Raw genomic sequence first — 16,784 nt, forward strand, 5'->3', positions numbered from 1 at the left:
AAGTATTGATTAAGTTTGTTATAAAATGGTGCATATACACACACTACACTACATCAAATATATACTAGGAATTCCGGTATTATCTTTCACTCCGTTGTTAGGCTACACTTCCGAGATCGGTATACACATTGTTGCTGTTGTCTAGTAGTTAAGTATTTTCTGTGTTAATATTCATTCGTACATTTATTTGGCTTAACATGTTTAAATAGATCATGTGTTTAGCAAAAGATGATTGCAAAGTAAACTAAAGTACATTTAATTATGGTGAGAAACCGGTTATTGGAAATAAAAAAATAAATAAAAGAGACTATAAACTGAAAATACAAATAAATGAAATAATGATGAACATTTTGTTAATGGTGGCATAGAAGTGGCTTAATCAGAACTTAAAGGTGGCTTTGTGAAGATAATAGGTGGCCCTAACAAAAGTGGCTTATCGTCATACAGGTTGAATAACCTCACAGTTACCGAGTGAAGTGTGATATGTACAGTGCAGTCCCAATACACCGAATTTTCATAGTAAATCCCCAGTGATATTTGATTCATATACAGTGTGTTCCACAATATAGTGACCTTTCAATAACATTTCGGTAAGGACCATTAACCCTTCGACGGCCAGGGTTCTCTTCACAAATTGGGTCAATTTGTATGGTCACCGTTCAGGCCCCAATAGGATGACACCGGCCTAAACCTCATTTTTTTGGATTTAAGAGACATTGGAAAAATAGATTTATTCTGAACTTTATTAACCAAGCCTCGTATATTCCAAACATTCTAGAAACTCTTCTCTCATCGCTTTGGTATGCCTTTTTGACTGTGTTGGTGAGCCTCAGTCAGATTTTGTGGCTAAATATGGACATACGATGCAGAGACAATGACTCCCTTTGTGAACGCTTTCTCGAGTCCGGAAAAACGGGAAAGTTGCAATGACACCTCGTCTTGCCATCGTCTATTACTGGTTGGTTAATTCGAAGCATTCGTATTTCTTCAGCCAAAGAGCTTGAATTCAGCATTATACGTCATAAACGGAAAAATCCCGTCTCAAGCATTCATACGAAGAAACTAACTAGGAAAAGCTTCAGTGTTTCGACACCTTTCGTGTAAACTACCTCCTGGCTGTCGTGTGCTAGGCGAGACAGCCAGTACCTACTCGAGAGCAGCGTCCACGCTGCCTGAAGTTACGTACCGTACGCACCTTGTCTCTAAGCGTGTGAGTTATCCCTCCGTGAGGCGGATAGAAGGACTTAATTAATTAAAAAGATGATTAACAATTTAATCGCTAAGTGTTTTGAATGTGAGTACGTAACAGTTTTATTTGCGAAACGTTTTGATGTGACGAATAAGTCGAATTTGCTGTTCACTACGACAAATATCAATGTAATTGAAACCCCGAAGTACGATTCATCTAAGACTACGGACTAAAAATCATATTTGTAGCCCCAGCTTGGGATACTCATCAAGGAAGCAGCAGTCGGGACCCAAACCCAGGACATTAATTCCAGAAGCAGCATCTGTGATTGAACCCAGGACATCGAGGGAACTACTTTATGGGCGAGCCGAAGAATGACGTGAGTTGTTTTATTTATAAGCTACGCCACCTTAACGTCGATATTTAGCAAAAGCTTGTAAAGTACAGTTATATTTTAAATTCAAGTGCATGTAACGTTTGTGTTTATTAAGTGACATTATACATTTATTATCTAAGTTTGAGTTCATTATTTATTTGTTGTAAAGTTAATGTTTAACGTTATCATCTTCGTAGCTTAACAAAGATATTTACGTTGCCTGCATCCACGCCTGCTGTGCTCCCAGCCCCCTCATCGCGAAGCTGTAGGCATGGGCATTGACAATAGTCGTCGTGAGATAGCTAGGAAATAGAAAGGACAAAAGGCAAGGTATGAGACTCAAAGATTGATTCGAACCATGACGTACACGTTGGTCGCAAAACCATCGCTTTATTCCTGCTTAAATTCGAAAATGCATTCTATCAAATTATGCTTCGTCGTGACTCTAGAATCTATACAACTTTCGCTACTACTACTCGACTGTTCTTCTTCAATCGTATCCCAATGGGATTTGTATTTGAGGATTTGTTTTAGCAAGTTTAATGCATAAAATGTTAGGCGATCTAGTGGGCGAGTACTTAGATATTTTTGCAGATAATATAATTCACGCTGATACGGTCGAAAAATATCATGAAATTTTATAGAAAGTACTCCAAAGATTACGTGTGCACAGAAGATTAAATTATGTAAACGGAAGATTAAAATCTTGGGGTATGAGTTTTCTAATGGTAATATGTGCATAGATGAAGATCGAGTAAAAGTCATTCAAAATTTACCACGACCTAAGAACAGGAGAGATTTAAGTAAATGGTTGGGATTTCTAGGTTGTTACCTTCAGATTAAAAGATTGTGCTGAATTGTTGGGACCATTGTATAAATTGAAGAGTGATAAAACCCCATTTGTATGGGGAAAGGAAGAAGATAATTTATTAAAGCAAATTAAAGAAGCCATTGTGAACCATATTGTTTTGAAGATTCCGGATTTTTCAAGTCCTTTGTGATATATGTTGACTCAAGGTCGAGGTGTTACAGTGCGGTTCTCTCGCAGTACGATGCATCTGGATTTTTGAGTCCAGTTTATTTTTAGCAAGGTAATCCCCGAGACTGACTGGTCCGAAAATATTGTCGCTTTGGAAATGACGAGCTTGGTTGCTTTATTGGAAGAATTTGATAAGCATTTACATAATGAATTTACAGTTTATTGTGACAACTCAAGCTTAATTTGGATCCTTAAGAATCACAAGAGACAGAGAAAATACGGAACTTCAATTTCGAAAATAATCAAATATACCTTTAATATTATTATACTCAGATCAAGGAGTAATTTTTTGGCAGATTTTGTCAGTAGAATGTAGAGTTATGTTGATTTTCAACCACTTTCCGAAGAGATCCAGGAAGTAGAAAGAGTTAATGATCAAAGAGTTCATTTATCATTTCTTAACTTTTGGAAATTACCTTTGTTTAATTCACCATTAGGGGTCTGCAAAGACAAGATCCGAAATGAAGGCCGATTATTAGCGAGTTAGAACAAAATAAGATGGTTGAACCTTACTTATTAAAAGATGTGTTATTGAAGCGTACGTATGGGAAAGCATATGGTGGTTTGAAAGCTGTAATCCAAGAATCCTTACAACAATCGGTCATAAAATTCTTCCACTATGAATTAGTCGGTGGGGGACACGCTAGTAGATCGCGGACATTCAGCAAATTGGGATTCCGTTTCTCGTGGGACAATATGTACCGCCATTTTAGCGAGTTCATACGCAGCTGTCAGAACTGCCAACACAAAAAGGACGGAAACCGCCATTTGTACGTAAATAATATGCCGAAAAGATTTGTTTTTGCTAATAGCTGCTAACGCATTGATGTCGCTGGACCATGGTTACCTAGTAATGGATTTTAAATATATCTTAGTGGTGATTGATGCCTATAGTTGGTTCGTTAACATTGAACCATTGAGAACTGTAACGTCTAAGATAGTGTCAGAAGCTCGATAAGATCTTTCATATATACGTGTATTGTCATAAGCTTTAGCTTGACAATGCTTCATACTTTGGCGCGTACTATCTGAAACATTACTTAATTAGTCTCGCAAGCGTGAATGCTGAGACAAGGAAGACTCCAGCAGAGCGTTTTCTAGTTCGTTATCTACTAAATCCATTAGATATCCGATGGATTCTTGACAAGGTATATTAGAGAGTTCTCAAAATAAAAAACAACTGACTTCCACTATCGTCAATAATATCGAGAAGGCGTGGAAGCCAGAGGAAGCTCTATAATAAGAGACATGTTCCTATTACATTGGCTGTTGGTGAGCATGTTTTAGTTAAGATGATGTTAAAGGCATCTATTCAAAAGAAAGTTATGCCCCATATGTCGGAAATATATGATGGTCCTTACGAAATACTTTCTTACCAGACGCCAAACACTGTATGGTTAATGTCAATGAAGGATAATAACGTAAGAATTAAACGCCATGTTCATTAAGAAGTATTACCCTAGGAGAAATGTAGCGTAAATTGCTTTTATTTGTTACACACTTAAATCACCCTTTACAATCTTTCAGTTTAAACTCCCATGATTATGCAAATTAGGAAGGAACAAAAATTTAAGACAAGTGAATTACGATGAAAAAATTAATGAAGTAAGAATGTGGGGGAAACAGGAGTGTCCCGAGAAAACCAAGACACGATGTTATGCACCACAAATTTATTTGGCAGTGGATCGAACTAGGAACCCAACACACAAGAGGTAGATGTTATAGCACAAAGCCAACGTCCTCCCATCGCCCCAGATATATGATTAAAGAAAGCTCAAACAATTTCTATTTCAATGATATGTGGGAGACTTAATGGATGGGGTTGTAACTCGCAACAACACTCGCTCTATACGATTTTGGTTGTTAGGCCGCGTATAAAAATAAATTTTTAAAATTATGCCCATTTATTTTACGGATTCACATATTTGAAAATTTACGGAACAAATTTGCAATATTTTAACTGAGTAGTGTCAAAATAATCGAAATATGTTGTGCTCTTATCTGTGGCATGCGTATCAACAAAAAAATACATTAACGAAAGTCTAACCTTTTAACCATGCATTTTCCAATAAGGTTGCACTTAACCACGGTATAATAAGTGAGTGAAGGGAAGTAATTGAAGTTACTGTGCTAACACTTGACGTGCAAGTATAGAAGTGTGCGAGAGTCAAGGAACTCAAATATTTGTGAAATTTACGTAGGTAACATGTTAGTTTGAAAAACACATATGCAAGCAATCAAAACATATCGGATTTTACGTACAATGTTCTTAGTAATTTTTTAATGCATAATCCAATACAAAAGGTGTTTTATACCATTCATAAAGTTTCGCGCTATCATCGTTTGCGTATACGCAACGTCGCTGACGCACCTCCGCGCGGGAACCCTACATCACTCTTGCTATGACTCGATTGGATAACGTTCATCCTCTTCAGCGGTCACCCAGCACATGTTAGATACTTCTTTCTCACACAAGTTCTTATGGTGTACATACACTAAACCACCTAAAGAGAATCTGCTGACAGGAATGCGAAACGATTGCTGAAGATACAGGGAGTAAATTTAATGAAAAAGAAGTTACATGCAATGAATTTACGTATAGATTTATACAATACATCTGTCATAATAAATTATTAGGCAAGTTTTTATTCGGTCATTTCATTCAACTCACGTCATTTGGATCTCTAGGTTTCGACTTTGAGAAAGTATATGTTCTTCTGATTCGTTAACGGTATCGAGTCAGGTGATGGCTTATTGTTGATGGTTAGGATAGGTTGAACTAGGTTAAGTGAGGAACTGGTTTCTAGTGATATTTAAATTCCGAGGGACTAGTTTCCTACGAATCGTCTGATTGAATGGCATGAGCAAAGTAAAGATTTGCTAAACATTCTTCTTTCGTCGTTGAATAGGTTTTACCTGTACACTTGGCGTATATTTTGTATTGCAATTTTACTATACGGATCAACAGATTGTAAAATGTACCGAAAAATTTGGAGAGCTCTTTAATTTACTTATTTTATATCCAAAAGAGAACCCAATTAAACCCCTGAGGAGCTTTTAACCCGTTCCTACTAGTACTACCACTACTATTTATATTGTAGATCAATATAGTAAAATTGCACGTATTTGGCATCTATACATAATTATATTTGTTTCCTATATTTTTTACTTTGTTAATTTTTATCCAAGATAACACCATTTCGGTCATCCTCGTAGAATTATTCATATAAACTTAAAAATATAATAGTTACAATAAGATTATTAAAAGACATCCGCGTTACAATTCTAGATTAGATTAGGTTTTGAACCGTATACAATGCAAGTTATGAACACACGCTAAGTCTCTCACAGGTCCTATCCTGAGAACGAAATCCTTTCTTTCAAAGCTTGGTATTAGGCAAACGTTCATACTACATGACAGGAGGCCTAATGAATGATTTCCATTGTTTTAACACCCCATTTACTGTCCATCTCTCAGTTTCTCCAAGGAGGTGTAGTGCAAGTGGACAATTCTTCTGTAATCTTAAATTTAGTATATTTACAGCACTGGCGTCATTAGCGCGGAGATCGGCGGGACGCGTCCCCCCAGATTTTATTCAAATATATTTAACCACGGAAAGACACCCTGTGGTCGTCGTCGGCCCCATGTGTGTTGTCTTACCCCTGGGCTAAATAAACTAAATAGTTAACGATTTGTCTACCTTCAGTGCTTGAGTAGTGATCAAACTAGGAATACTGAACTGTTGGTTCTGCACATTATGTGTATTTATTTAATGCAACTGTGTCGCTTACTATCCCAGGGTGTTCTTTGTGGCAGGAAAATATCATTGTTGGAATGTTTTCCCTTTCGAGCTCTCTGCAGCTGAAGAGCAACACATCATGACGTCAATAAGAAAGGGCTCACACTGAAACAAACATTTGCAATACTGAGTGAAACAAGATGAGTGCATTACTTACGCAGTTTATGTGGTAAACATCGCTTTGAAATTTGTAAGGACTGTAAAGATGTGAAAGGATTTTTCAATAATACTGTAAACAAATAAGAATTTTCAAAACTTGCGTATGTGTTTCAAATAATTTGGACTGTTATTCGAAACCATTTGTATGACTATTCAAATTATGTAACTAATAAACAGAAAATTCAGAATTCTTCTAACTGGAAACCTACCGCGCTATATCTATAAGAATAGCAGTTGCAATGATAGCATTAGGTTAGGTTAGGTTATAGTTTTATATATATAGGGTAGTAGGTAAAAGATTACCGAGAATTTAATATTAAATCATTAATCCAATATTTCTATTCCATACTCTATCAATCAATTGGAGTGTAATCAATAACCGATGCTGTTGTTAGACTATGATAAATTTCACATATATAGCAGAGACGTACACATGTTGTAGTCTAATCTTTAATAAATTAATACATGATATCAACTGTTTCTTACTCGACTGGCGTTTTCTAAATGTATACATTTTGTAATGGGTCATATATGACACCACAGTGTTCTTTGTGTCATGGTAACGATATGGTGTCCTACCAAAGTTAAAGAAACTATACTACTTTGTATATATAACTTTTGTCGGGTAATTTTGGAACTGGGGGCCAATATCAGGTAAAATCACCAAGTTTATAGCAGAAATGAATTGATGTTAGGTAAGTGTAATTACTAACATAAAAGAACCTAACCTAATCTAGCCTAAACCATCGAAAATACAGAAAATATATGATGAAAGGGATTAACTCGAGGAGACGGTTCTACCGTAACAAAGTGTATAGGTAAAATACGATGTAAAACACTTTTCGTAAAAGTAGAAGAAAGTGAATATAAGTAACTTCTGCATTGGATATCAAATTGAAATACAATTTGAATGGCAGTGAACGTATTCTAAGTGTAACTATTTACTGAAAGTGCCTTCCATTGCAATTTAGGCATGTACCATCACCATCTCAGATATTGGTTAGACCTTTTTTATAGCAACTAGACATGTTTTTAAGAGACCCATAATTTTTTTGTTTTGTCGAAAAAAAAAATCCCGCCAAATAATGGGCCATCAAAGACGGGGAGTACAATTTATGAATTGTAGAGGACATGCAAAATGGTCAACTTCGGAGCCTCACCATTCGGCTATGGAAACAGGTAGACTTATAATTCTTGTTGTGGTATGTACATAGGGATATAAATAAACTATATTTTATTATAGTTTGGTTTGCGCATGCCTATCTTTTCGTACATAAATTAACAAATGAACGTCAATTTATCTCAAAAGTCGAAGTTTGCGAATTTCTTTTTTCGAGGACTTCCGGTTCGAATTTTAAAATTCTGTTTTCGCGGCTAGTAAGACCTAGCTACCCGCATTCCAAAAAAAAAAAAAAAAAAAATTGTATTGCTTCTGTGTGCAACCATTTTGTCGCAAAAAATTCGAGAAATTGTAAAATTTTCAAAAATCGCCATTTTTGGGAGCCATTTTCTCGAAAACAGCATCTTTTTAAATTCTGGAATTTTGTCAGATGGTACAACTTTACATGAATAATAAACACACCAAATACCATTCTCGACCAATGCTTCATGAATTAACTGCAGCCTTTTAAATTTAGCGAAGTTTCGTTAAGTTTGATGTCACAGTTAGCAACACTGGGAATAAAAGTGCAATGATTTGATAATGTTTGTGGTTCACATTAATTAAATGAAGAATAAAAGGTTTTCTTGATTGTTTTTCTTTTATTATTATTATGATCAAGAAGGCTCTCTGAAATAGTAATATGAGCCTCCCCCTACTCCTCCGTTTTCTTAAACCGAAATAATCTGAGGAAAATTACGATTACGAAACACACAAATTTTAAGTTTACTTGAAATGGCCATCCATTAAATTCTGATGATCTACAAAAAGCCTGAACTATTACTTCAGTGATGATTTGGAATGCTCCAGACAAAGTCTCAATTAAGTGCGATGTCATTAAAGTGATCGAAAAAGGACAAAAATTTTTAAAAAAAAAATCGAAAGTTTTTTTTACGCGTTCCAAAGAAATTTACTTACTTTTTAAACAGAACAATCCCAACATAAGAATGGGTCACTCGGAATTTTACAGTATTCGACTAAAGTGGGTCAGCCCGCAACCTGCGAGGGAAGTGTGTATGTGTGCATATGTGTGTGTGTGTATTTTGCAATTTTTAGGTTAGCTGCTACTGCGTTGCTACAAATCAAAGGTGCAGCCTGTATTGAAGCTGTCATGAGTGACCTATTTCATTTAGTAGTATGATCCGTAGGAAATGACAGCTGTCTTCAAGAATGTGGTGAAGTCCTGGAGTGGAAGGAATAAGTGTAGAGTCTTTAATTATTGATACTGACGAAAGTGAAAGTGTTACGTATGCCATATGGGAAAACAATAATCTCGTTAAAAAACTGTGCCACTTTCTGTTTTGGTATCGTACATTGCTAGTTTCACTGTAAGAATTGTAATTCATGACTACATCAAAAAAATCCAAAGAGAATTAATTGCTACCGGAAAGCACCGTATAAAATTTCAAGATACAAATTCTATTTTACTTCATATGGACTTCGCTGAAAACTGGACTGTTATTCTGCAAAGTGAAATTCAGAGTTATCACTGCAATATGAAACAACTGACACTTTTGTTGTAATAAACGACGATAAAAGACACTATTCGGCTCATGTATTCATAGCCATAGACAAGATTCTAAAAATACTCGAAGAAAAGCGAAAATATTTCTGATGGTGCTTCATCCCACTTTAAAAATCGCTTTCAGATGTTCGAGATGCAGACAGGTCCGATAAAGCAGTGGTTTTGCAGTGAAACCGTTCATGCAAGGGTCTCTGCGACGGTATTGAGGGGGGAGGTGTAAAGAATGTGGGAACGCGGCATAACATTAAGCAAAAACAGATACACAGTATTGAAACCGCGGAAGAAAAAAAATGAAATGAAATATTTAAGTTTTACGTGCCAAGCTTATGCCGATTAGGCTAAAGAAGACGGTGAGTATGAGAAATGAATGAAATGGTGGAATGCAGAAAGTGGGAGGAAACGGGATAATCCCGAGAAAAACCACACGGCTCGAGCTGAGATCGAACCAGGGACTCCAAGCATCGGGGATGAACGCTCTACTACTGAGCCAACATGCCCCCACTAACACCGCAGAAGAATTCGTGAGTATAGTGCAAGTACAAACTCCGGGTATTACTCTCGTTTTGTTACCTGGAACTGAATTCGACGACTTCAGGAAAACAAAAAGGGAAAGTGTGCGACAGGTAACTGGTATTCAACGAAGTCATCTTTGGCTTTCAGAAAATGGCGGTTTTTATGGTAGTAACGGGTTACTATGAACTAACTTCATGCTTCCCCCAAAATCGAACTTCTGCAATTCGAAGTGTAGATTCAAGAAATCTGTAAAAAGGAACTTTTGCTACATACATATATGTATGATAACTAGTGGTGCGTGGCAGAAATATTATGAATAAATCATGAATTACATGAATTTGAAGTACAGTTTATGCTTCCTCATCGACCTTCGGCATTTGTGACCATCGACAATATGCTACGCAGAGGCGGATCCAGGACGGACGTCTGGAAGGGGGGGGGGTAATACTGCTACTTAGAGCTAGTTTTAAAAAATCCAAACTCTGAGATCGGTTTTATTTATATATAAAATAAACAAGTTTCTTCTCCCTAGATCCACTCCTGGACGAGTTGTGAGTCACCCAACACCTATTGGAGCACCAGCACGGTTACATGCTATTAGCGAAGAAGACACCAACCAAGCAAATGATTGGTCCATGTAACATATATATATATATATATATATATATATATATATATATATATATATATATATATATATATATATATATATATATATATAATAAATTTTACAAAATTAAAAATCAGTAAAATTTTGTTTTCGAAGACAATTTTCAGTAAGTGAACGTGAAATTTGTGCGTTTCGTAATCGTAATTTCCACCTCAGAATAAGAAAACGGAGGAGTAGGGGGAGGCTCACTTTATTATTTCAGAGAGCCTTCTTGCTCAAAATAATAAATAAAAAAGTCAAGAAAACCTTTTATTCTTCATTTAATGAATGCGAACCACAAACATCATCAAATCATTGTACTTTTATTTTTCCCAGTGTTGCTAACTGTGACATCAAAGTTAACGAAACTTCGCTAACTTTAAAAGGCTGCAGTTAATTCATGAAGCATTGGTCGAGAATGGTATTTGGTGTGTTTATTATTCATGTAAATTTGAACGATCTGACAAAATTTCAGAACTTAAAATGATGGTGTTTTCGAGAAAATGGCACCCAAAAATGGCGATTTTTAAAAATTTTACAATTTCTCGAATTTTTTGCGACAAAATGGTTGCACACAGAAGCAATACAATTTTTTTTTTTTTTTTTGAAAGCGGGTAGCTAGGTCTCACCAACCGCGAAAACAGAATTTTAAAATTCGAACCGGAAGTCCTCGAAAAAAAATTCGCAAACTTTGACTTTTGAGATAAATTGACGTTCATTTGTTAATTTATGTACGAAAAGATAGGCATGCGCAAACCAAACTATAGTAAAATATAGTTTATTTTTATCCCTATGCACATACCACAACAATAATTATAACTCTACCTGTCTCCATAGCCGAATGGTGAGGCTCCGAAGTTGACCATTTTGCATGTCCTCTACAATTCATAAATTGTACTCCCCGTCTTTGATGGCCCATTATTTGGCGGGAATTTTTTTTCGACAAAACAAAAAATATATAGGTTTCTTAAAAACATGCCTAGCTGCTATAAAAAAAGTTTCAACAATATCTGCGATCGGGATGGTACATTTTTTTTATTTTTCTGCTTGAGTTGAAGTGGAAGGCACCTGAAGCGGAAGAATACAAAACTGTGAAGTAAGTGGAAATAAATGGCGGGAATATTCTGTTCTTGATAGCATTGGAGGTTTGCAATAGAAGTAATGCAAACACACGATTTTATTACAAAGGATTTTCCGATAAAGAGCGTCATATTAGAAAGTTTTTGCAGCGTCATGTTATGATGAAACGTAAAATTCAGTGTGCGAAGTGTAAAAAGGAAGTAAAAATTCGGAACAGACGAATTTCTCCCCGCAGCGGGCCATTTGTACCCAGGAAAGCAGTGATGCCTTTTGAAGATAAGAATTATTAAAATTGTTTTTGATTGTAAAAATTATTTCGGATTTTTTATGTATTTTTCCACAGTTCTCTTTTGTGCGTATGCCCCCAACGCTGACGCGCCTCCTCCTACGGACGCATACCTCGGTCCGCTCGGGTCTCCCTGCTGCGCTCTTACCTGGGAAAGTTCTAGAACACACGTCCCCTCATATAGGTTAATAGCTAAGTTGGTTCTTTTCTTTACCAAAGTAAATTATTTAATTCACATAATATTGCCGAGCGAGCGTTAGCGAATGAAGGCGGGTTGGAACCACGCAGGGCACGTTGTTTTCTGTCTTTATTACAGCTAAGCGGGAAGGAGACCTATGTTCTAGAACATTGCCCTTTTACCCTGACTGTGTCAGATGGCATTCGTGTTTTTAGTGCCCACCTAGCACAAGTCGATTCATGGTTTATACAATAGCTGCTCATTTAGTGCATCTTCTGCAAGAAGAAACTTAAAATGCAATAAATGTGTGAAAATTTAGTAGAACCGTCTGTTCTAGTAATGCCGAAAAAAGTATGAATTTTGGTAATAGCATACATGAGAACCCCCTGATCTGGGTTTAGAATTGAGGCTACCAAATCCAAATATCCTAACCTAACCTACATAAGCTATCAAAAAATACAGGAAATATAGTAAGAAAGCACGGAATTTAAGTTAAATATTCTGGCCCTCCAGTTCTCAAAATATGCCCTTTTGTCGGAAAGAGGGTTTTGATTTTGATTCAGCCGACCCCCCCCCCCCGATTTAAAAAGCTGAAGACGCCATTGTTTACATTGTACAATATATTTCAAAAATAACTTACTTGTAAATAAGGAACCTTTTGATTCACTAAAATGTAATCTGTGTGTGTTGAAAAATTGCGATAGGTTTTGTAACAGTGTGTACCAATTTCTGTGAATGCTGCAAGCGCTAGGACAGTATTGGAACACTAGCATCCTATACAATAAACACACACTATCAAATTCAATTGTAGGCCTATGTAATTGTTTTACAGTTATATTGTTCCATCGGCTACCACAAGATAGATACGGATAGAATCGAACATGAGAATCGATTCTACTCGATTTACCTTGGATCGATTCAGTACACGTTTCAATAATTCTCACTGTCTTGAGTAAATTATTATATACATCTGCATTCACATCCTCCAGTACTCGCTTTCTCTGGAATCGTTTCTAATTCGGTTTGATAATGGGTATTCACTGACAATGCATTGATGTTCACAACTGAAACTCATAGGAAAATAACCTTAAGCGAGAATACTAGCAAATATTCTTAAATGAGTTTGTAAAGTAATTTACACACTCTAAGGTCAATAAAATAGTCAGTGAGGAACTAATAACTTCGAAACGAGAAGGACTCAAGGAGAAAAGGAAAGTAGCAACGAGTGAAGAACAAGTAATGTCAAGATGTACACGTAACTGGCTCACTTTTCTATAGCGCAGAATGGTTATGTTTATTCATAACCATATGAATATATATATATATATATATATATATATATATATATATATATATATATATATATATATATATATATATATATATATATATATATATATATATATATATATATATTGTTCTGTATGGTTGTGAAACATGGTCGCTTACTCTGAGGGAAGAACATAGACTGAAAGTATTTGAGAACAGGATCCTGAGAAGAATATTCGGACCCAAGAGGAACGAGAATGGGGAATGGCGGAAGCTTCATAACGAGGAACTACATAGTTTATACGGTTTACCCAATATTGTTAGGGTCGTCAAGTGTAGGAGGCTTAGGTGGGCAGGTCATGTAGCTAGAATGGAAGAAAGTAGAAACGCTTTCAAAGTCTTGACTGGTAGACCCATAGGAAAACGACCATTAGGAAGACCTAGGCGCAGATGGGAGGACAATATTAAGATGGATCTCGCAGAGATAGGAATACAAAGTAGAAACTGGATGCAATTAGCTAAGGATAGAAGTCAGTGGAGAGCTTTTGTGAACGCGGCACTGAACCTCCGGGTTCCATAGGCCATAGAGTTAGTTAGTTAGTTAGTTATATATATATATATATATATATACAGGGCCGTGCTGGGATACTAATAAGTGTACTGAAAGGGCGCCCATACAAACGGGAATATATATATATATATATATATATATATATATATATATATATATATATATATATATATATAATACCTTGAAAGAAAGTATAGAAGAAAGCCTTTCTATATCAAAATCACCAAAGTATTTGAACACAAGATTCTTAAACCAATATTCGAACTCCAAGAGGAAAGGGATGGGGGAATGGCGGAAACTCCATAACGATGAACTGCATAATTTTTTACCCTTTACAAAAACATTGTTAGGGTCATCAAGTCTAGGAGGCTCAAACGGACAGGTTATGTAGCCACAATGGAAGAAATTAGAAACGCTTTCAAAGTTCGAACTGGGAATCCAAATAGGAAAACGAAAATTAGGAAGAACGAGGACAGATGCGAGGACAATATTAAAATGGTTCTCACAGAGACTGAAATATAAGGTAGAAACTGGATCCAGTAGGCTAAGGACGGAAATCAATGAATAGCTTTTGTAAATGCAGCATTGAACCCCCTGTGCCCATAGGCCATAGAGCTATATTAAGTTGTTGATACATTTAACTTCTTGAATTTGATTTGATTTGATTTGATTTATTTGCGTTCATTTGACCATACAGAGTACACAAATTTGTACATATGGTATAGAACATGTCATTTCACAATAATACATTGGTTAAATACAGAGTTAATAAACACATACAAATAAACTATAAGCATACGATATAAAACTAAATTTTTTTACAATAAAAGAAGGAAAAAATAAAGATTTGTTATTTAATCTAATGGTTAAAATATATCTACGTACTAAGTTTTATTGCCTTCAGAAATAATAAAGAATTATTCACCTATATACTCATCTACAGAATAATAAGATTTACAAATTAGCATATTTTTAACCTCTCTCAAAAACTTTATATCATCATTTATGTATTTCAATTCTCTTGGTAATTTATTATATAGCACCGCACCTCTATAAAATGTAGTTTTTTCAAACATACTTGTTCTGTGTGACGGTATTACAAATTTATCACAGTTTCTAGTTTTATATTCATGTACGTCGGCATGCGTTAAGTAGTTATCTATGTTTTTTCTCACTAATTTTAATACCTCATATATATACAAACTCGGTATCGTAAGCAATCTGAGTTCACGAAATTTACTTCTACAACTACTACGAAAATGGGAATGTGTAATAATACGGATTATTTTCTTTTGTAATCTAAATATTGTAAACAAATCATTAGTGACACCCCAGAAGGCAATACCATACTGTACTCGGGAATAAAATGACGCATAATATAATGAAATTAAAGTGTCTAGGTTAAGAACAGAGGAAAGTGTATAAGCCATATAAACAATAGAAGATAAATTTTGGCATAAATTGTTTATATGATGTTTCCATTTAAGTTTGTCGTCTAGGTTTAATCCTAAGAATTTAGTATTTGAAGCACATTCCACATTATTATTATTAATTGTAAACGAAGGTTTAATTGGTGATGAATTAGTTGGGAAAAAATATAAACATTTGGTTTTTTCGGTGTTAATAATTAAGTTATTGTGGTGTAACCAAGTTTCGAGCTCTCTTGCTGTTATATTTACATTATTTTGCAGCTCAGTTAAATTACTTCCTTTTACAAGTATATTTGTGTCATCTGCATACAGAAATAACTTACCATGAGTGATATAAAGTGGTAGATCATTAACATATAAAAGAAACAATATTGGTCCTAAGACTGATCCTTGAGGAACTCCTATGTTAACCATAGAAGGTGTTGATCTGTGAGTTTCGATATACAAGTTGTCTTCATTAATGAAATTTATCTCTACAAATTGTTGTCTATTTGTAAGGTAAGTTTGAAACCATTGGTTAGCAACACCCCTTATTCCATATGCATTTAATTTACTTAAGAGTAACGAATGGTTGACACAGTCGAAAGCTTTACTTAAGTCACAAAATATAGATAGTGGGTATGATTTACTTTCTATTGAGTCTACTACTTCTTGCAAGAAATGAAGGGCAGCTGTAGATGTGGATCTATTTTTAAGAAAACCATGTTGCGAGTCAGATAAAACATTGTTACGTTCCAAATGCGTAATTAATCTATTTTTCATTATGGATTCTATAATTTTCGAAAATTTAGAGGAGAGAGCTATTGGTCTGTAATTTTCGCATTTCTTTTTGTCACCCTTTTTGTGTAATGGTTTTATAAGGGCCCATTTCAGGCTGTCTGGGAATATACCTTGTGAGAATGAGTCATTAATTATGTGAGACAGAGGCTGTGCAATTGCGTGGATACATCTTTTGATTATAAATTCCGGGATGTCATCTGGACCCCTTGATGATCCGTATTTAAAATTCCTTACTACTGATATTATTTCTGAAGGATTTGTTGGAATTATAAATAAAGAACGACTTATTTGATTAATTCGATTAGGGTTATTCTTAATATCATTCGATGGTGTTTGCGATTTAAGTAGGTTAGTAACTATGTTGCTGAAGTAAGAGTTGAAAAGCTCAACAATAACATGAGGGTCTTTACAGTTTTTGCCGTTCGCGAGTTTTATTTCAATATTTTGAACATGTTGTGGTTTTTGATTTGTTTCTTCTTTAATTATTTTCCAGGCCATTTTGGTCTTGTTTTCTGCATTAGAAATTATATTATTATAATAGGACTTTTTGGCTTGTTTTATTACCTTTTTATATATGTTTTTATAATTTTTACAGTAAATCTTAATACTATTATCCTTAGTAGTTTTGCTAAGATGATTTAGTGACTTCATCTTTTTACTACTCACTATTATACCTTGCGTCACCCATTTCTTTTGTTTATTGTTCTTGATTGTAAACGTTGCGTATGGGAAACACTGATCAAATATCAGCTTAAATTTACTGAAAAATATACTAAACTTA

The sequence above is a fragment of the Thermobia domestica genome, chromosome 7 (assembly GCF_964235325.1).
Source record: "Thermobia domestica chromosome 7, izTheDome1.hap1.1, whole genome shotgun sequence".
NCBI lineage: Eukaryota > Metazoa > Arthropoda > Insecta > Zygentoma > Lepismatidae > Thermobia > Thermobia domestica.